Source organism: Nuphar pumila, chromosome 1 (assembly GCF_984573655.1).
Source record: "Nuphar pumila chromosome 1, dmNupPumi1.hap1.1, whole genome shotgun sequence".
NCBI classification, from domain to species: domain Eukaryota; kingdom Viridiplantae; phylum Streptophyta; class Magnoliopsida; order Nymphaeales; family Nymphaeaceae; genus Nuphar; species Nuphar pumila.
In genome coordinates this window covers 2,976,904-3,000,184 of record NC_143249.1, presented here as the reverse complement: position 1 = coordinate 3,000,184, position 23,281 = coordinate 2,976,904, and the positions used below count along the sequence as shown (strand labels likewise).

At 39.6% G+C, this 23,281-nt stretch overlaps 1 pseudogene across 1 annotated transcript; it reads right to left on the bottom strand.

The window, feature by feature from the left end:
- Positions 1 to 669: 669 nt before the first annotated feature.
- On the bottom strand, positions 670 to 1,176 carry LOC149847686 (putative steroid-binding protein 3 pseudogene; annotated as a pseudogene). The gene has a single exon (XR_016428486.1). The product of XR_016428486.1 is annotated as a putative steroid-binding protein 3 pseudogene (transcript).
- Positions 1,177 to 23,281: the final 22,105 nt, after the last annotated feature.

The window sequence follows — 23,281 nt, the reverse complement described above, 5'->3', positions numbered from 1 at the left end:
TCCTGTTCCTCCAGGGAATCTAAAAAAAAGATTGTTAAACATGATGCAATGATTGCATAACTGAAAATTAGAACACCGGCGCCAAAATATCTTTTGGGGATTAGCATTGCTATGTTTTACTGACTCACGATTTACCTCAATCTTTTGAGTAACAGATAAAATAGCCACTATGATAACAACCACACTACTCCATCTCCTAGCAACATCGATCACATATATACGCTTCAAGGAAAGGGAAACAAAGAAAAGGAAAAAACAGACATGATGCCATTGCCAGCCATTGATGCTGTACCTTCATGATAATGAAACTGCAAAACCCCATTCAAATTCGACAGACAACCTTATTCTTCCCCGATCAAATTCACAGAAATTTTCACCCATTTGTCATTATTCACAAAAACAAAAGTACTCTTTTGCTGTAAAACAATAACCCCCTTAAGAGAAACCAAATTCGAGAAGCTGCAGGGCTAGAAATCATGCAACTTTGACTCTTTGCAGATTGATGACAATTCCTCACAACCAACACCCCCAACAGTCCTAACAAAGTGGGTGCTATCAGAAGTACAGGATCTCCTCATCCAAATCTCATAAACCGCAAAAAATACCAAAAGCGAGCAAAGAAAGACCACCATCCAACATATTAACAAATATTGCGAATACCACCAATCATGATAATAGAGATCACTACTCATAAACTATTAGAGTCGATTCACAAACTATGCGAGTCATCATAAGGGAAACGAAGGGTACCCATTTGAGTTTTCACAAAGATAGCCAATATTATAGGAGATACCCATCACAAGATTCTGCATATGTTGAGCCTAGACGACACGGCCAACGACGGGATACTTAGCTTCGAACTTCTTCTCCCAGTCGAGGAGGACACCAAGTTCCTTCTCAGAGAGGCCATCCAAGGAGGAACACACATCTTCCTCCTTCTTGCTCATCTTGGCGAGCGCCCTGCTCGCGTCCTTCCCCGCAAAGATGCAGTAATCGCCGCCGGGGCCGTAGAAGTTTCTGCCGGTGGACACGTCGAAGATCCTTTCTTTGATCGCTACATAGATGGGTTTGCCCGGGTCAGAGCCATTGAACTGGCTCAGCTGCTGCTCGGTTAACTCCATCCTCTCTCTCACTCTCTCTCTCTCTCTCTCTCTTCCCCCAATGCTCGCAAAAGAAGCAGGTGTTCGTTGAGGATTTTTGGCCTTTATATTTGTAGGGTGGGACTCGCCCGCGTGGCCATTGGGGGTGGTTGTGAAGGTGCTGTGACGAGGAAGCAGATCAGGTCATGCTGAAAATGAGCGTTTTTGCTCATGCGGGCATCTTGGCCGTCTGTTTGTATTTTGGATGAATGCCACGTGGTTTGGTTGACTTTTGAATTTTTTAAAATGCAAATCGGATGGCCACGATGTCGGCGTGAGCAAAAACTCTCATTTTCAGCATGACCTGATCTGCTTCCGGGTGAGACTGGAGTGGGATGTTGTCTGCTAAGTGTCGGGAAATTAAAAAAAAAAGTGAGGAGCAAATAAAAGAGAACACCAACCAGTCAAGTCAACCTTTGCTTGGATGGGTCAAAGTGAAAATAACGGAAACCCAATTGAAAATAGTTATTTTTGCATTTTTTAAAATAAAAAAATAAATAAAAATATTTAATATTTGTAAATAAACTAAAAAGGTTACATTTTTTCTGTTAAGTTACTGATATAACGGTAAATATCGTGATAAAATTGAAATATTTTGGTATAAACAATAGCATCAACATATTTTTTAAAATATCGCTATATTTGAACCGTTTAAAACAATGACCATAGTGTCATGGTTTTGTTCAATAATTTTTAAATGTTGCCGATATTTGTCACTGTGGATGACGACAAACATGCAAAATATTTTTCTTGTGTCGGTGGTTCAAATCCACTTATATGCAAATAAAGGTAGCGAGATAGTGTTAAACAACTCCTGTTGGGAGTTTCTGCCATTCATTGCTTATTGTCGACTTGTTGAAGTTGGAAACCCTAAATTGCTGTTCTCACAGTCGAACCAACACAGCAAGGAGTCCTTAGATAACATTTAGTAATTTTTTTTTTTTATATTTACATAGAGAAACTGCCCTTAAGAACAGAGACCTAGCTGAGCTGCACTGGCTCTGCCTGCCGTACTTATAGTAACGTAGTTTGCAAGGGCTCCACTCATCTAATACGGGCAACTTGTGAGCGGAGGTTACAAGTTCAAAACCCATGAGTGGTGTCCCATGCTGCAAGGTCAAAGCTGGGTGTACTCCTCACTTGATAGGAGGGACCTTAAGGGTTTTACCAAGAGAAGGCCAGCCAATGTGTAGTCGGTGATGGGGTGTTTTCTCTTGAATTATAAAAAAGAAGAAGAAATGAGTTGCATGTGATTTTTTTTTTTTTTCAAATAAAGGATATTTTGTTAAGGCGACCAAAATCTCCCAGCAGTGAAGATTGAGAAGCACTGGATTCAAGAAGTATGGGAAAGTGACCTTACATAATGAGGGGAGCACAAAGTCACATGTACAGAAGATTAAGGCAAGCTCCCAGTGATAGTGGTGTTGGGCCGAGGCCACCAGATGGGCAGCTGAGGGTTATATTCCCTTGTGTGTGAGCCTGAGATCGTTGGGTGGGAGAAGTTAAAAAAAATCAAGGGAAGACGGTTCCTCCATTTGCGCAAACCGTCTTCCCCATTATCACAGGAGGGGATGAGGATAAACCTCATCCCCCACGATCGACGGGTGGGGTGAGGTTTATCCTCACCCACCATGAGAGGCCTATAAAAAGCCCTCATGGTAAGCCCTCCACCCAATCGATACACACAACGAGAGGAGGGTGAGAAGAAGAAAAAAATGAGAAAGACTGGCAGAGAGGGGAAGAGGCTTATACCGAAACCACCGCCGATGACACCACAGATACGCTGTCTTTTTTTTTCTCCTTTCTTTTTTCGGTCGATCAGAGGGCCAGCAGCCACGGTTGTTGACGAGTTGCAGAGAAAAAAAATCGGACAACAAACTGGCAGCCATGGCTGCCAGCTTTGTTTCCGCGCGCACGAGAGAGAGAGAGAGAGAACTAGCTTCAGCTATTGACCCCTCTGCAACAGAAAAAAAAATTGAAAGGGGTTGTGCCCCTTCTTCCCTATTAGAGACTGACTTGGGTAGGTCTGAGTGTGACCCTAACCGAACCAAGTAAGTAGAATCAGTGGTACCGGATTGAACCAGTCTAACTCGATCGTACCAAATCGAACTGATTCAGTCAGACCCAACCGATCTAGGTGTAAACCAAACTGAGTCGGGTCTGACTAGGTCTCGATTTTTTGTTTGGATTTGATCTGATCTAAACAAGACCGAATCTGGGTCTAATTTGATCTAGATAAATCTGGACTGATCCAAAATTGAACTAGATCTAGATAAATCTGGGTCTGGATCTTGTCTGACAAATCTGGATCTAGATCAGAACTGAATCTGATTCGGATTAGTATTGAATCCAGATCAGAACTAAATCTGGTTCTTATTAGTGTTGGATCCAGATCAGAGCAAGATCTGGATCCAACTGGTTGTATCAGTTCTGGATCTAGTTTGACAATTCTAGATTCGGATCTAACTCATAGCTGGATGGATCAGTTCTGGATCTATATCAGAACTTGGTATAGATCCAGTCTGACAGTTCTGAATCCAAATCAGAACTAAGTTTGAATCCAATCTGACACTTTGGGATCAAGATCAGAACTAGATCTAGATCTGGTTTGTAATTAGTTATGAATTTTGATAATCCAATTGAGTTTTTTTAAATCAAACCCAGATGGGTTGAGACTAGGTTCAGTAAACCTAGTATTTTTAAACTCAGATCAAACTTGTTTTAACCTATGATAAGTTAGATCAAATCATAAGAGTTGAAATGACCAAATTACTCCTACATATACCCAATATCTGATTAAGTAAAATTGACATAACTTTGCACTCCAAAATCAGAATTGAGTGAGGTTTGGTGTGTTGGACTCATATCATAGAGGAGAATCTCTTTATTCTTTGGTTCTAGTCAAATTAGGGGCATAAAAATCAATGTCTGATGAGTCAACTTGAGAGAGATATTTTAATAATTTTGTCAAAATATAAAGAAGTTATGTGTATTAATATAAACATGCTTGTATGATGATCAAATTATGTTGTTAGAGCCTTTTTAGATTTGATTTTTACCAAAGTACAACATTCATATTTGAGTTAAGGGATATTATAAGTAATCTTAGTTCTAAACAAACTATATTGTGTTGCATGTTATGATCAATGTTGCATATTAACATGTTTATAAATGTAGCTTTTGAATGTGAACATGATATGCATAAAATGATCATGCATGAAATTATTGCAATGAGATGATTATGTGTACATGTTAGTCGTGATGTGTCATGCATATTAGAAAGATATTATTTTTGTAATAGCATATCCATATCCTGAAAAACCGGTAACATATACCATCTTTCAAGTATACCTAGATTACCGTAAATCTTATGATTTTGCTTACATTTTTATGTTTCATTTATTGTCTTGTGCGAGTCATCGCACCACGGGGATTTCCAAAATCCTGAACCCGCCACTGTGTTCAAACACATTGTATGCATCTTATCACTTGAGTGTCATAAGCACCACCAAGATATGCAAAATTCTCAGAATTCAGCTCGTCCCAGAGCCCACATTCAAACATTTATCTTTTGAGCTATGGTGTACATTTTCGTGCCCATGAACAATGTCATACTCGTGGTAAGCTCTATTTATCTTGAATGTGCACACATTTTTTTTCTTTATGTGCACTCTTATTGAGGTCACATGGACTTTAAACACCGCGTGGGGCTGCCCTAAGCACGCCCACGCCATGCCCTAAGCTGGGTGTACTCCTCACTTGACAGGAGGGACCTTAAGGGTTTTACCAAGAGAAGGCCAGCCAATGTGTAGTCGGTGATGGGGTGTTTTCTCTTGAATTATCAAAAAGAAGAAGAAATGAGTTGCATGTGATTTTTTTTTTTCAAATAAACGATATTTGTTAAGGCGACCAAAATCTCCCAGCAATGAAGATTGAGAAGCACTGGATTCAAGAAGTATGGGAAAGTGACCTTACATAATGAGGGGAGCACAAAGTCACATGTACAGAAGATTAAGGCAAGCTCCCAGTGATAGTGGTGTTGGGCCGAGGCCACCAGATGAGCAGCTGAGCAGTGGCGGAGCCACGGGTGGGCATGGGTGGGCGGTCGCCCACCCTAGAATTTGAAACCGAGTCGACTCGTGACTCGGGAAACCGAGTCGACTCGTGAATCGTGAAACCGAGTCGACTCGGGACCCGGGCTCTCGATACGTCTAGAGCCTGTCGAAAGGGGCGAGGGGTAAAACCCTCGCCACTTTTTCTCTTTCCTATGTGCTTTGCCCTTCTGTTCCGGCGTTCCATCAAAGGCAACCCCATTCGCCGGCTCTCCTCCCCTGTCCTCTGCATCCACCGGCGATTGTCGCCGGCCTCCCTTCGGTGAACCCGCGGTGCCCCCCAAGCTCTGACGACGCGAGCCACCGGTGTAGCAGTCGGACCTTCCTCCTCGTTCGCCAACGACCATCGCTAGCCGGCGTAGCCGCCGACCATCGCACTATCGCAGGTAACCTCCCCTCTCTCTTGCTTTTCTAGTCGATCGGCAGACAGACACGATAACCCTGCTTTTGAAAACACGATAACCCTGTTTGCAGCTTCTGAGAAACTGAAGCCTTCGGTTTCTCAGAAACCGCAAAGCGTCAGACGACCCATGTCGCCGACCGAAAGACCTGCCGGCGACGACTGCCAGCACGACGCCCAACGGACTTCGGCGAACATCTGATCCCCTATACTTTCCGGCGATGGCAGCTGGATGGCTGGCCAGAGCTTAAAAGTTAAAACCCCCTTGACCTTACAGAGAAGCCGTTAAATTTCTGGTGAAAACGGCGACGTCCGGCGATAGAAACCATTGTTGGCTCCCCAATGACGATCCATGGTCGGAATCCCTTTGAAAGAAACTCATCCAACGATGGTTTCAGGATTCCGGCCAACTCGGTGGTCTGGTGATGGTTGTGAGCCTGTGATGTCGGCGATGAAACAGGGATGTCAGCGGCGCCGGAGAGGCCGTTGGTGATCGAAGCCCCTCAGGGCCTCAACTCCTCGGCGAGCATCAGCAAGTAATCAGAAAATCGGCAGTTGATCATGGCTATCGGTCACTGACCGAGGTAGCTGACCCTCACCAGTGGAAGCAAAAAGGGGAAAAACCCTGCTGATGTAAAACAGAGTCTATCTGCCAAATTATTTCTTTATACTAAAAAATCTGAAACATTTCCCGCATCGAATGAGAATAGATTTTGTCATGGTTTGAAATTCATCACAAATTTGACTTTTATCAAGAGCTTAATTTTCTCTGACTTTTGAGTTTGCTTGATTTTGGTAAGCTGAGATATATTTCAGTATCTTTGCTTTTACATGTAATACATCTTTTGAAGTTTTATGCCTAGCCGATTTGTTCAGAATGCATGCCTGTCTTCTAGTTAATCAATTAAAACAGATTTTTTGTTTTCATTATTATAGGATGTTAAGGGCATCTGAATATGGGTACGTAGAATGGTTGTTTCCTTTGCATGTTGATTCTTCGCTCTAATGCTTTGCTTTAGTTATATATACTTGCAGATCAGACAATAAAGCATATCTTTTCATTTATTTGTTGTTGTTTATTATTTCTTTCCCCATGTGTTTTATCATGAATTTATTGTTACCACTTGACCTCTCTTTCCATTCTGGTTCTTGGCCATCTACTTAGATGGTCTATTATTTTGGATGCAAAATCCACAATGGATCAGTTCTTTTGGCTTTTGTAGATCAACTGGACCCTTTTATAGTTCACACTTTTGTTGCAGTTTCTATGCTCATAAAGTATAGGACTACAATTCTCTGAGACTTCTGCTAGGTACTATTTGTGGTGTCAATGTTTTGCTTGGGGATTAGGTTGGCCAGTGTGAATGCTTTCTGCTTGGTTGTGCTATCTCAGTAGGAAGATGTATAAGATTTATCCTGTCAGGTCATTGAATGGAAATGGTAGTTAATACATCATCTGGGTCGCTTGACTTTCCCAACTTGTGTTTTTCCGGTGGGGAGCTTCACCCCCTTTGCCTCTGTGAGCCCTTCCCGACAGGAGGCTTTGCCCTCTGTCCCTCGATTATCGGTTGGGGATTTGCTTCTGATTGCCACTTCATGCAAGAGATCTGAGCTTATTCGAGAAGCAGAATTTATGTGAATTGTTGAAGCACTTGCATTGAGTGAACTTGAAACGGGACGAGGATTAAATCAAGAAATAAGTTCCAAACGACCTGGTGATACTCGGTGGGGTTCTCATTACGATGCTTTGGTTAATTTACTCAGTATGTATTCTTCTATTATTCAAGTGTTAGATTTCATTGCAGAAGATACATATTCAGGAAAAAGCTCAGATGCAATTATTTTATATCATCAGTTGCAAGATTTTGAATTTGTTTTTTGCTTACATTTGATGTGTAAAGTTTTGGGAATAACTGATGATCTTTCACAAGCACTTCAGCGAAAAGATCAAGACATTGTTAATGCTATGAGTTTAGTCACTATATCAAAACAATGCCTTCAAGGTCTGAGAGACAATGGATGAGACTCTCTTATAAACAAAGTGTTCATGTTTTATAAGAGATTTGATATTCTGATTCCTGGTCTAGGGGACTCACATACACCTCAAGGACGACCAAGACGTAAGGTTGAAAAGATCACCACATTGCATCATTATCGTATTGATGTGTTTTATGCTATTATTGATTTACAACTTCAAGAGTTGAATAATCGTTTCACTGAAGCAAATACAGAGCTCCTCCTTTCAATGGCATGCTTGAGTCCAAAGAATTCTTTTTCTGCTTTTGATAAAGATAAGTTGATTCGTCTAGCTGAGCTTTACCCCAAGGACTTTTCTACAGTAAACATAGTTATACTTGAAAATCAATTGGATATATATATTGCAGACATGCGAAACAGTGATCAGTTTTCAAGTTTAAAATCTTTAGCAGAGCTAGCAGAGATGATGGTAGCAACTCAAAAGCACATTGTATTTTCTTATGTGTATCTATTGATTAAGTTGGCATTAACTTTGCCAGTTGCAACAACAAGTGTTGAAAGAGCATTTTCAACTATGAACAATATCAAAAGTCGTCTACGTAATAAAATGGGAGATGAATGGATCAATGATGCTTTGGTTACTTACATAGAAAAGGAGACATTTGATACCATCAGTGATGATGCAATTATGAATTGTTTTCAAAATATGAAAAATAGACGATGTCAATTGTAAAATTTTCATGAATTTAGTTGTTTGTATTTCTTAAGTGAACAATCTTTATTTTAGTTTAAAAGTACAATTTAAGGTTTTATCTTATTATGTTCATAAATTTAGTTGTTTGTGTTTATAACAATTGTATTTTAATTCAAAGGCTTATTTAAGTTTTATCTCTCCACGAACGGTTGTTCCTCCAGCGAAATTTTTTGGCTCTGCAACTAGTCCGAATAAATGGATCGTCCTTCAAGACCATAGTATTGTCCCCGAGACCCGAAGTCTGCCCACCCAAGGAAAAACTTCTGGCTCTGCCACTGCAGCTGAGGGTTATATTCCCTTGTGTGTGAGCCTGTAAAACCACTCGCCGAGATCGTTGGGTGGGAGAAGTTAAAAAAAATCAAGGGAAGACGGTTCCTCTATTTGCGCAAACCGTCTTACCCATTATCACAGGAGGGGATGAGGATAAACCTCATCCCCCACGATCGACGGGTGGGGTGAGGTTTATCCTCACCCACCATGAGAGGCCTATAAAAAGCCCTCATGGTAAGCCCTCCACCCAATCAATACACACAACGAGAGGAGGGTGAGGAGAAGAAAAAAATGAGAAAGACTTGCAGAGAGGGGAAGAGGCTTATACCGAAACCGCCGCCGATGACACCACAGATACGCTGTCTTTTTTTTTCTCCTTTCTTTTTTCGGTCGATCAGAGGGCGAGTAGCCACGGTTGTTGACGTGTTGCAGAGAAAAAAAATTGGACAACAAACTGGCAGTCATGGCTTTCAACTTTGTTTCCGCGCGCGCGCGCGAGAGAGAGAGAGAGAGAGAGAGAGGTGAGAGAGAGAGAGAGAACTAGCTTCAGCTATTGACCCCTCTGCAACAGATTTTTTTTTTTGAAAGGGGTTGTGCCCCTTCTTCCCTATTAGAGATTGACTTGGGTAGGTTTGAGTGTGACCCGAACCGAACCAAGTAAGTAAAATAAAATAATAATAAAAAATAAAAAGAATCAGCGGTACCGGATTGAACCGGTCTGACTCGATCGTACCAAATTGAACTGATTCAGTCAGACCGAACCGATCTAGGTGTAAACCAAACTGAGTTGGGTCTGACTAGGTCTTGATTTTTTGTTTGGATCTGATCTGATCTAAACAAGACCGAATCTGGGTCTAATTTGATCTAGATAAATCTGGACTGATCCAAAATTGAACTAGATCTAGATAAATCTGGGTCTGGATTCTGTCTGACAAATCTGGATCTAGATCAGAACTGAATCTGATTCGGATTAGTATTGAATCCAGATCAGAACTAAATCTGGTTCTTATTAGTGTTGGATCCAGATCAGAGCAGGATCTGGATCCAACTGGTTGTATCAGTTCTGGATCTAGTTTGACAATTCTAGATCCGGATCTAACTCATAGCTGGATGGATCAGTTCTGGATCTATATCAGAACTTGGTATAGATCCAGTCTGACAGTTCTGAATCCAAATCAGAACTAAGTTTGAATCCAATCTGACACTTTGGGATCAAGATCAGAACTAGATCTAGATCTGGTTTGTAATTAGTTATGAATTTTGATAATCCAATTGAGTTTTTTTAAATCAAACCCAGATGGGTCGAGACTAGGTTCAGTAAACCTAGTATTTTTAAACTCAGATCAAACTTGTTTTAACCTATGATAAGTTAGATCAAATCATAAGAGTTGAAATGACCAAATTACTCCTACATATACCCAATATCTGATTAAGTAAAATTGACATAACTTTGCACTCCAAAATCAGAATTGAGTGAGGTTTGGTGTGTTGGACTCATATCATAGAGGAGAATCTCTTTATTCTTTGGTTCTAGTCAAATTAGGGGCATAAAAATCAATGTCTGATGAGTCAACTTGAGAGAGATATTTTAATAATTTTGTCAAAATATAAAGAAGTTATGTGTATTAATATAAACATGCTTGTATGATGATCAAATTATGTTGTTAGAGCCTTTTTAGATTTGATTTTTACCAAAGTACAACATTCATATTTGAGTTAAGGGATATTATAAGTAATCTTAGTTCTAAACAAACTATATTGTGTTGCATGTTATGATCAATGTTGCATATTAACATGTTTATAAATGTAGCTTTTGAATGTGAACATGATATGCATAAAATGATCATGCATGAAATTATTGCAATGAGATGATTATGTGTACATGTTAGTCGTGATGTGTCATGCATATTAGAAAGATATTATTTTTGTAATAGCATATCCATATCCTGAAAAACCGGTAACATATACCATCTTTCAAGTATACCTAGATTACCGTAAATCTTATGATTTTGCTTACATTTTTATGTTTCATTTATTGTCTTGTGCGAGTCATCGCACCACGGGGATTTCCAAAATCCTGAACCCGCCACTGTGTTCAAACACATTGTATGCATCTTATCACTTGAGTGTCATAAGCACCACCAAGATATGCAAAATTCTCAGAATTCAGCTCGTCCCAGAGCCCACATTCAAACATTTATCTTTTGAGCTATGGTGTACATTTTCGTGCCCATGAACAATGTCATACTCGTGGTAAGCTCTATTTATCTTGAATGTGCACACATTTTTTTTCTTTATGTGCACTCTTATTGAGGTCACATGGACTTTAAACACCGCGTGGGGCTGCCCAAAGCACGCCCACGCCATGACCGTGTGGCAACCACTACCAAGTGACACCATCAACGAGACATGCTAACTGACGCTAGCATTTATTGAAGAGTCCACCTGCCACTTATGTTAACAGGCCCCACAAGTATTTGCAAAAAAGGGTTCTTTCTTTCCCGACTTTATTGCAAACAAGAGACCATACGGAGAAAAGGTACTCCATTGGCAATGTCCATGAAGTACTATTTATTTATAAATATAAAAAAAAAACACCTCATTCCTAACATTTTAAAGTTTTATCACAAGGGTATGGTGAAAGGATACAAAACACTAATCAAGAAGAAGATGAATACTCAACAGAGAAAATGAGTGGGACACTCTAGAGAAGCTTCTGTTTTGTTTTTTTTATATAGGCCTCGAGAGAAGCTTCATTGCACACTAATTGAGAGATTACAAGATTATAAGGGGGTCGACCCCTCTAAGTCACTACAAGACAAGCTGACTCTACAACAACCTAAGGCAAAAATACTAGAATACCCCTATAAATAATTATATCTACAAGATAGTAAAGTGCTACCACAAAAAGAGTAAAACACATATATTATACTACACTTCTCAATACAAAAAGGATACAAGGATATGGGAATTTAAAAAAAAATAAGGCATCGAGATGCAATCATTAAACAATTAGGATACATAATATGCATTTCCAAATATGAGCACGTAAGATTCCATGACTCTAAATTGCAATCTAGACCGCCAAGTTAAGGCATGATGACTAAGAAAAAAAAGATGAAACATAGGCATCATACTTATATTTGACCCTGTCCATTAAGCATTATGGCACACCTGATGTGTGAATCAGCAAGGACCACCTTGCAAGGCTAAATACTCATGGGTGGCCAGTAGCTAACTGATACTATGAGGGAAAGATGAAAAGAATGACCATGACAGAGCATGTGACAGGTTCATGCTGATAATCAATTGACACAAGTCCGTGTTTGCAGAACATAAATCATAACAGTTAAAGAAGAAAAGGGAAAGAAAAGAAGAAGAAAATGTGCTATGTGCTTGGTATTTCCATCCTTACCCACTATATCTTGTACAATAAACTAAGGTCCTTCTTTCCATCTCTAGTTTCCAAGAAAATGAATTTCAGCCATTGAAGTTCCACTAAACAATTTATCATTTCGTAACATAATTTTTTTTCTAGCAGCTTTAGTAACATAAATTTTTTTCTAGCAACTTTAGTGTACATAGAAACCAAATTTAACTTTTTTTGTGTGGCAATTATCTTTTGAATTTACATTCAGTGTAAGTGTTGAAGAAGTAGAGGATAAGGTGCACTCCCAAACTATATGAAAGTCCATTATCGCGAGTAATTTTATTAGATCTTTCATAAATTGTCAAGAATTATTTAATTGGATGGAAGCTCATAGAAGTCATTCTCCAACCAGAAAGGTGTAATTAAACCCTAGTCATCATTTTGATCTCACAATGATGGTAAAAAAAATATCATGTATCTAACTTTACTTAAGATAAAAATGCAGCTGCTAGAATTTGATTTTATTTGATTTTCCTTTAATTTGATTTTTTTCTTTTTAGATGTTCCTATTGTGATAAAATGAAGGCCAATAATGGCTTGAAAATTGGAATGAATTCCAATAGAAAGACAAACTGCACAAATGGCATTCTAATGGCATAGATTTCAAGATGAATGAAACTAAATCCTATAAATGAATAGAACCATCCCGCCTTGATTAGCAGCCACAAAGGGGAAAAAGGAAAAGTGAAACTGTAATGCAAGAAAAGAGAGCCAAAAACTAAGTTTAAAAAAAGTAATAGAGAAAATAGAAAGGGAAAGTAGAAAAGCATTCAGCAACTGCATCACCCACACAGATACACACATGCATGCACCATACTAGTACCGCAGGGCACTAATCACACACACAAATAAAATACCCCTTACTTTTTTGAAGCTTTAACTGGCGATAATGGCCTTTCTTTTGTTTTCACGTTGGAGCACACTTCATCACGAAGGAGAAGACCCTCACGGTCCAACCATGGAGGTAGAGAGAGAGAGAGAGGGTCTAGAGTGGGGTTTAGAAAATCATGTTTTCACGATTTCTAAAAAACCCTTCCTAATTTGTCTCCACTTTCTCAGGTAGAGTTTCAAAACTCAAACCTCATAAATCTTCTCCAAATCCCACAATTTTTGTTGGGATAGCATCTCTTCCGATATTGCCCTTTACTCCATGTGTTAATTTTTCCAACTTTCACCCTTTTTTTCCTAATGTGGTACCCCTCATCCCATGATGCATGGGATTCTCCTTTTTTTTGGTAAAGTGAGAAGAGTACATTTTTGGTAGAGAGAAGCCAAAAAGGTAGGGTTTAATTTGAGCCCGCGTTTTTACCTTTTCCAACAAGGTAAAAACTATAATGTTTTGTGCAAAAAGAACTCCACGCAGAGGAGGTATCGAACCGGGGTTATCCACTAGAGGGGCAACGAACCCCAACACTTGTGTTATCTTTAATTTTGTTGCAAAGTGTGTAGACTTTATTGTATTTAACCCTTTTGGTTTTGTTCCAGTTTTCATGTAAAAAGGAAACATTTTTCCTTTCTACGTGGGTGCACAATGGGTTTTGAACTAGGGTTGCGGCTCTACATAACCGTGCATCCTACCACAACACCACTTCCCCATTTGTTGTTTGGTTTAGCAAAATAATTTCCTATATGCTTACTTGAGACGTTTTCCTAGTTGGTGAATTTTCGCGTTTTCACGCGAGCTTTCTCGATTCTTCTTGTCTCATTTCTAACTTACATTTAATATGCTTCGGATCTTCCACTATAGTCCTGAAGTATTTGAATTCTTTGAATTAATCTCGTGAATCGAGTCGGATCTTTGGATCTCACTGAAGTTTGAATCCGAGTATTCTTTATCGGGTTCGCACGGACCAACCCGTATGCATTGGAATCACATTGAATTTTGACAAAAATCATATTATTTCATACTAATTCACATTTTCATTTTATTGAAAATTCCTTAAAATTTATGGGTTTTACAGCTACTCGATTTACGAAAATCATATATCAATTTGTCATTTATTTTCGCTATGCGATTTTCGTAAATCGCTACTCGATATAGAGATTTACGAAAATCACATAGCGATTTGCCATCGATTTGGCAGGGAGGTGGGTCCTGTCGGAGAGCACGGCGCCGAAGGTCGAGAAGAGGACCTCGTGGTGCCAGAACCCGATGAATGCCCGCCAAGACTTGAGGGTGCGAACATCCGTGTTAAGCAGCATCAGGGTGCCCTGGAGGGCATAGCTCTGATTGGAAGTATTGCCGACGTAGGGGTAGACGGATTATACTTTGAAAGACTCTGTTGTAGGTATATTGAAGGAAGATTCCGTTGTAGGTGTCCATCGAAGGCGACGGAGGGGCAGCCGCAGTCAGTTGCCTACTAGACGAGGGCAGCATTCTGGCCACTGCTCGCAGAAAGAGGATGACGATCACCATAGGATCGTCGGCTCTTTGCCTCCCTTAATACAATGTTTCACGGAGAAGGAAGAAGAAGAAGATGACGACAAAAAGTTCAAACGAAAAAGAAAGAGAGAGAGTTTCAGGTTTGTTTCGTTGTTTGGACTTTGAAGAGTTAACATTATCCCCGACTTTCTAGATGGAGGATATTTTTGTTCTTTTTTCAAACCGTTGTTTCCCTTTTTTCGAATAAAGAACATTTTTGTCATTTTCTCGAACTGTCATTTCATGGCGAGAATAGCAAAAAAGGGTACTTAAGTCTTTGCAACCGCACCGGACTCTGACGCTAATTGGTGTTGACAAACATAGGGATACAAGCTCCATGTGTTTACATATGTGGCGCTCATTGAGACCCCCCGAACACGCGATGTAGCTAACGTCCGTCTTCGATTGAGAACACACACCACCCTCCCGAGAGAGGGAAGGCGCTCGAGGCACAACGGGGTTCAAGGTGAGGTGGGGCAAGGTGGAGCAATGTTTTTTAATTAATATATATTATATATTTTATATTAAATATAATACGAGTGCAACCTTATCGATTTTGGTAGACCAATCAAGCTCGACTTGTTTACTTGGCCGAGCCTTAGAGCTTAGCTCAAGCTCAGCTCATTTACAGGATGAGTTGAGCCCGATCCGAGCTTTATCTAGCTGAGCCTGAGCTGGCACGGTTCGTTGTGCATCCCTGTGGGAAAGTGAACATTGAGAGTTTTCTATTTTCTGATTATTTCCTTTTAAATCTAACCTTTGCAAATTTAAGACTGTGGGTTTGAGTTTCACTATAATCATTTTAAAATGGATTATTACACTCTTTAGAGTATGTATGCAAAAGCAATTGGGGAAGTTTGAGAGCGTTGTGCATTTTCAAAGGCCTTGAAAGACTACACAGTTATCAAGGGAACTCAAAGTAGAAGGTGGTTCAATTAACTTCTAGCCTTTAGAGAGAGAAGTTATGATTTAGGTACTAGATTGGTCTTGGATTAAGAAAGGCAACTTTTGCGGTCTTGTAACTGCAGGATATATGGACACGAGATTTAGTTTGACATTAAAGCCTATAGGAGAGAGCTTTGAAATCACATGAAAGGCTAGATGAAAAATGGTGAGTAGAGGTCCAAGAAATCGACGAAAAGGTCGAGGGCAACGCTGGATCAAACGCATGGAGGATAGATGCTTTCGTGACGATCGAACCAGACTTTGTCAGGTCAATCGCTGGTGGCCCTCCTCATTAGGTCATGCTCCTCCTGGGCTCATCCTGCCATTATCGGATTCCAGTTCGTGGGGAGGCAATCCACAGTGGCTCACTCTCCATGGTGACTGCACTCTTGCCGCAAACCAGGTAGCATGCTTAGTATGATATAAGGTGTGAATCCTAATATCATTTTGAGATTAAAAGTGAGATCCACCGTGATTATTTCACGATATCACTCATGAGAGAATAAGTGAAACACAAGCTTAAGAGTAAGATTAAGTGTAATAAACTTAAAATATGACTTAGGGTTATATTCACACAGTATTTGAGACTCTAGACAACCATAGATGGTTGAAAATCGTTGTAGTTAGGATATAGCATAAACTATGGCGAGATTGAGTTTGAGCCTAACCTCCCAGCTAGCTATTGGTGGGGTCCCTCTTGTTGTTTCACTGCAATACCTAGTAATTCGTTGAGAATGTATGGTTCATAGTTTGGCCAATATTGTAGAATTGAGGTATTCTACATGGGTTGCTATGCCCATAGATGGTTATGACCAGTATAGCCAACATAGTGTTATAGTTTGGTATGAGTAAATGTTTGATTGAGAGAGCTAAGGGAGAAATTAAAATATACAAACCTTGTGTGGTGTGTCAAAAACTAAACTCAGAATGGAGGTTTAGAGCCCACTACAGTTGTAAGTTAAAGTCATTATTTGCTTATAAATATTCTTTATTGAGTTATAGATTCACTCCCTGTATAATTACAACTATGGGTTCCAAGTACACTAGCGCAGGCAGAACGTGATCAGCTATTCCAACTTTGCAGCAAAGTACTTATTAGTTTACTTTCTTATCATTGAATACTTATGTAATTATTATTTTCGCATGTTATGAATGATGAACTTTGAGAAAGAAATTGAGTTATTAGAAAAAAAATAGTCATATTTTCTTTGTGTGAACTTTGTATGATTTCCCTTTGAGAAGTAATACCAACCAAACTTGGATTTTTGAGGTCCTGAATTGAGGTGTTATAGAGCCAACACCCAAAATGGGCTTTGGGACTGAAGGTTTTGACCTTGAAGGGTCAATATATGATCTATTTGCCACGAGGGCCAGGGCTTTTTTTATGATGAAGAAAGCTGGGGTTAGGTAGACCTCTACTAGTTATACAACCATACCATTTGGGGTTCGAACTTTCAACATCCCAACACAAGGTAATATGCACTAATTGCTCCTGCCAAACAAGAGGAGCCCCCATTGGTGAGGGCTAGGGCTTTCCTATGTAATAAAATAACAACAAAAAGAAGACTAAGGCATAAGAACAAAGTGCTCAATGTTTCCATAGCAATCCAACATCGACTTTCTTTGGCCCATTTTAACTCCATCCTAGACCCATGCTTTCTTAGTTTTGCAAGCATTTGGCTCACGTAGCCTGTATGGTGCATTTGTGTGCTGCGGAATGAGGCTTTAGGTGGAGAGGAACAAGAATGCTTACCTAAGTTTTATGACTCTCTTTTGATCAGACTCATCGTGATATAATAAAAAAAGGGTATTTATATTCAATTAGGAATGATTCAATCACCTCCACACAGGAGTCTACCAAAATTTCTTAGATAAATAAGATTCATTTATCTTTTCCAAGGATTATCGCCCATGTGGAGCTTCCTTCCATGGTACTCAAGCCTGAACCCCTCCCATTGGAGTTGTTGGGGTGTGGGCCAAGGAAACGCCTTGATTTTGGAACATTTCCAATGAAAGCGCAAATTTTCTATGCAACACAAATGCAACCTTATATGGGTAATTCAACTCGGTGGTGGCATAATAAGGTCTATGTGGAACTGCCATGCATGCATTTTTCTCAAACTGATTGAGGACTCGCCTCCTTTCTTGTGTTTTTCTTTGGGTATATTGTCTTTGTGCGCAAATGCAAAGAACCAAATATAAAACACACATGGACAAGCATCACTTCCACAAATTACCTTCATGATAATCTTTTATGCTCTGTTTTGAAATATTGTATTTAGTGTTGAAATGCCAAATCTTGGATTTTTAACTCGAAGATTTGGAAGCTACATGATTTATCAAATCCTTAATCTGCTTGGAGAACTGATTTAGAATTTTGACTGAATTGAACATATTCTTTTCAAGTACAACCATCAAATTACCACATAAGAGCACCCGAGAAAGAAGAAATAAATATTTAATTATGAGAGCACCTTTTTTTTTATAATCCAAGGGAACCTCCCCTCCTAGTCACCTAATGTACATTGGTTGGACTCTGGTTGGTAAAACCCTTGAGGCCCCCCTGCCCACTGAGGAGTAAACCCAACTTGAACCATATGGTAAGAGATGTCACCTATGGGTTTCGAACTTGTGCCATCCTTTAAACTTGGTGGCATTCTCAAGTCAACCCTACCAAATAAGTGAAGCCCTTGTGGGTTAATTATGAGAGGACCTTCAGAGAAGACCCAATATTTAATGATTGAGCTACTGGATTAGCATACAAAAATTGCTCCTTTCAAGTGATAAGACTCCAGGTTGAAACCATGAGTTACCATAATTATTGTCACACGGTTCGGCTCCTCTAATATAGCTGGTTGGTTCCTCTAATATAGCAACAATCTCCAATGTAGCTAGCCAGTTCCCCTAATGTAGCAACAATCCTTAAACCATCTCCTTTAATATAGCATTTTGTTATCCAGTAAAGTGATCTCACCTGATCCTTGTTTGTAGGAGTGTTTATCGATTTTTTTCTTGCAACCACTGTATATTGGATAATACTTTCAAATGTTTAATATGATATAACCCTGCACTCACAAAAGTCATGTGAGCTCAAGCATGTTTCCTTGTCTATCATTATCTTTTCATGGTATCAGAGCATGAAGCTCCCTTGAGTGTTTCAATGGCTTCCAGCATTGCCACAACCCAGTAGAATATAGTCTCAAGTCTCATATCAATCAAGTTGAATAGAGAAAACTGCCTTCTCTGGAGATTTCAACTAGAGTCAGTCATGATGAGTCAAGATCTTCTCAGATTTATAGACAACTCCTCTTCTGAACCTTTCGAGTTTGTCTTCTCAGAAGTCGAGAAACAAGAAGCAAATCCTGAGTTTTACATCTGGCGCAAGTCTGACCAACTTGCCTTAAGCTAGATCAAAGCTACAGTCTCTGAGTCAGTGCATAGTCTCAACCAAAACTGGACGAGAAATTGGGGTCATGCTAGAGAAGTCTCATGGTTCTCAATCGCCATTGAGGATCATGCTCTTGAAGAAGGATATTACCTTCATTAAGAAAGAAAGCATGGACATAGACACCTATCTAAACAAAATAAAATTTTTGGTTGATTCTCTTGCTGCTGCAAATAGTCCTGTTGACGACATTGATCTCATGCAAATCTCTCTCAATGGTCTTCCTATCGAATATTAGAGATTTGTTACCTCAATTACCACTAGAGTCATTCATCACTTATTTGCTGATTTGTAAGATCTCTTGATCAATTAAGAAAGGAGAGTCACTATGCTTAATCCCAAATAGGTAGAAAACCAAGAATCGTCTCAAACTGCTTTCATGACCTCTCAGAGAAGATATCGTAGATGTGATCCTTATAGGGGTCGTTGAAATCAAAGCCTTGGTCAGGGCAGGGGTTCCTCAGGAAATTTTAATCCACTCTCCAACAATCCCAACAATCAACGGGCCCATGTCATCTGTCAATACTGCGGCAAGCGAGGTCATATTGCAAAAAAGTACTGGGACATTCTCAAAGCTTTTTCTGCTATGTCACTACAACTATTGACTGATGATCATTGGTACCCTGACACTGGTGCCACCAATCATCTGACCATAGATGACAAGTAGTTTGCAAATAAATCACCCTATTAGGGCAACAACTCCATTATGATTAGGAATACTAAGACGTTACCCATCTCTCATGTCAGTGATTTGGTTTTATTTTCTAAAGGCTCTTCATTTAATTTAAAGAATGTCCTTCATGTTTCTGACATTGCCAAAAATTTATTGTCTGCGGGCAAATTCATAGCAGATAATGATTGTGTCTTCGAATTCACTCTATTTGAATTTTTTGTCAAGTATCAGCAGACAGGCAAAATTCTTCTTCAGGGACCGAAAACCACCATGGGACTCTACCCAATTAAGGCTAGTAGCACCTCAATGATGACAGCCTATGCAGGACTTCCAGCTATGTTTGATCTTTGGCACAAGTGTCTCAGACATGCAAATAAGAAGATCGTTTATTTCCTTAAAACCAATAATGCTATTTATTTTAATAATAATAAGAGTACCACAGTTTATGAATACTGTCTTGTTGGAAAAGCTAGAAAACTTTCATTTGGACGTCCCTTATCATGTAGCTCCTCGGATGCTCTCACCTCATCACTTGCTACCGACCCTATGCCTAACTTGTCTGATCCCTCCTCCTCCATAGCATCTCCTACCCCCGATCCCACTGTGCCTTGTTCACACAGTTCTCCTTTAGTCATTTCTGTCTCTCTTGGCCCATTGGAGCTCTCTCTTGCGTCTATCTCGGTCCAGCCTATAGCACGTCCTCCTGATCACACTCATCAGATGGTAACTTGTTCCATGACGGGTTCGCTTAAACCTAAATCTTTCTATGCATCTTTATACCCCATTGCCTACACTGCTTTCAATGCCCAACTTTTCGAGCCTGAGCCCACCACCTACAAGCAAGCCATCAAGCATTCTCATTGGCGCTCTGCCATAGAAGATGAATACAATGCTTTCTTACAAAATCACACCTGGCATCTTGTTCCTCCATAGTCACAGTTCAATGTTGTTGGTTCTAAGTGGGTGTACCACATCAAACGACATGCAGATGGGTCTATTGCCCTTTATAAGGCTCGCATTGTGGCCAAAGGTTTTCATCAAGAGGAAGGAGTTGATTTCTTTGAGACCTACAATCTTGTTGTTAAATCAACCACCATTCACATGGTTTTGTCTCTTGTGGTCTTATTTAAGTGGCATATCCATCAATTGGACTTCAACAATGCCTTTCTTAATGGCTTCTTGGATCAAGATGTTTATACGAGCCAACAGCCTAATTTTGTGCATTCCCAATTTCTTCATCATGTTTGTAAGTTTGATCGTACCATCTATGGTCTCAAGCAGGCTCCGCGGGCCTGGTACCAGCGCCTAAGCTCCTACTTGGTCTCTTATGGCTTTATTGTTTCTCAGTCAGATGCCTCTCTTTTTATTTTTCAACAGAGTGATCTTATTATTTTTATGTTAGTATATGTGGATGACATCATCATCACTGGCAACTCCTTCTCAAAGATCTCTTGCCTCATTTCTCGTCTTGGTGTGGCTTTCTCTATTAAGGATCTTGGGTGGCTCAGTTATTTTCTTGGTATCAAAGTATTATATTCCTCTAATGGTGTAACCCTCTCTCAATGGCTCTATACTCTCACTCTCCTTCAGTGAGCCTGCATGGCTGACACCAAACTCGTTTCTACTCCTATGGGCTCCTCCTCCAATTTATCCGAAGATGGCTCTCCGTTGTTCTAAGATCCTACTCTCTATCACAACATTATTGGTGATCTGCAATATCTCTCTCTTACTTGTTCTGACATCGCCTTTGCTATCAATAAGGTATGCCAATACATGCATCAACCGACTAATGCTCACTGGACTGCTGTCAAATGGATTTTACGTTACTTAAAAGAGACTTTGCATCATGTTTTTCTCCTTCAATCTTCCTCCTCTCTTGATCTCAGTGCCTACTCAGATGTGGACTGGGCAGACTGTCCCAATGATCGAAAATCTACTACCAGCTTTGTTGTTGTTTTTTGTCCTAATGTCATTTTCTGATCGTCCCGCAAGCAAAAAATTGTGGCTTGCTCTAGTACCGAGACTAAATATAAATCACTGGCTTGCGCTGCTTCTGATCTACTTTGGTTACACTCTCTCTTCTGTGAACTTGGGTTTCCTCTTTGAGCACCTCCTATGTTATGGTGCGATAATATCGGGGCTCTCTATCTTGTTGCCAATCCTGTTTTGCATGCTCGGACCAAGCACATTGAAATTGACTTCCACTTTGTTTGTGATCACGTTCACAAAGGCGACCTTCAAGTCCAATTCATTTCCTCTCATGACTAGCTCATGGATGGCCTCACCAAACCGCTCACGTTTGTGCATTTCGTCAATCTTCATCACAAGCTCAAAGTGTTGGCCCCCCATTGAGCTTGCAGGGGCGTAATAAGATAATCATACAAGAACTGCTCCTTTCAAGTGATAAGGCTCTAGGTTGAAACCTTGAGTTACCATAATTATCGTCACATGGTTCGGCTCCTCTAATATAGCTGGTTGGTTCCTCTAATATAGCAACCATCTCTAATGTAGCTAGCCAGTTCCCCTAAAGTAGCAACAATCCTTAAACCATCTCCTCTAATATAACATTTTGTTATCTAGTAAAGTGATCTCACCTAATCCTTGTTTGTAGGAGTGTTTATCAATTTTTTTTCTTTAACCAATGTATATTGGATAACACTTGAAAATGTTTAATATGATATAACCTTGCACTAACAAAAGTCGTGTGAGCTTAAACAGGTTTCCTTGTCTATCGTTATTTTTTCAACTACATTCTCTTTAGGATGTAGCTAGATTTAGGAGATGGAGATTTGGTAAATACAAGTGCACTCAAACTGCATATGGTGATGGCCACTCCTTGAACCAACTCCAACACCACCATCTATAAGTTTCCAAACAGAGCCTTAGGGTACATTTGGTTGCATCTCATATGATTTGAAATCGCATGAGACTTAGAAAATGAATCTCATTTGAACAATACCTCAAAAACAATCAAACATAACAATCTTTTTTGCACGGAACTCCAAAAGCAAGTCTCATAAAAAGTGAATTGGTACATAATCCCAAAAATAAGATTTAAAAAGTAAATCTCATTTGTGTGAGATTTACTTTCTCATGAGGTCTTGATATTTTGAAAGTGAATATCTTTTTAACAATATTTTTACTTTTCAAAAATACATACCCTTAGGGCACGTTTGAAAGGCAGAAAGATGTAAAAAAAAGTGATGCAAAATAAAAAAAAATCTATATGAATTTTTTGACCCTTCTAAAAGAGAGAAACTTTTTCACTGAGAGAGTTTTTATAAAAAATACAGTTTTTCATAGGAAACATCCATCCATGAGAGGAGTGCTGGAGGAATATTTTCTACCAAGAGAAATTTTATTTTTACATTCCCCACCACTCATCTCACCACCACCCACCATCTCACCATCACCACCATCCATCTAACCACCACCCACCCTCCTCATCCTCTCTCTCATTTTTTCATATTTTCCCACTATTTTTCTCGTGCTACACAAACAAGCAAAAAACTTTCTTTTTGAAAAACTTCTCATATAAAAAATTCTCATAGGCAAAGCTTTCTTTTCCTATAAAAGTTTTTCTCTCTTCTAAACATGCCCTCCATCAAAGCATAACACAACACTAACAACATTGGAGATAAGATACCTTCATAATGAATATGATTGGGGACATGATACTCTCACGTTATCAAATAATGAATATGAAAGTGCCCT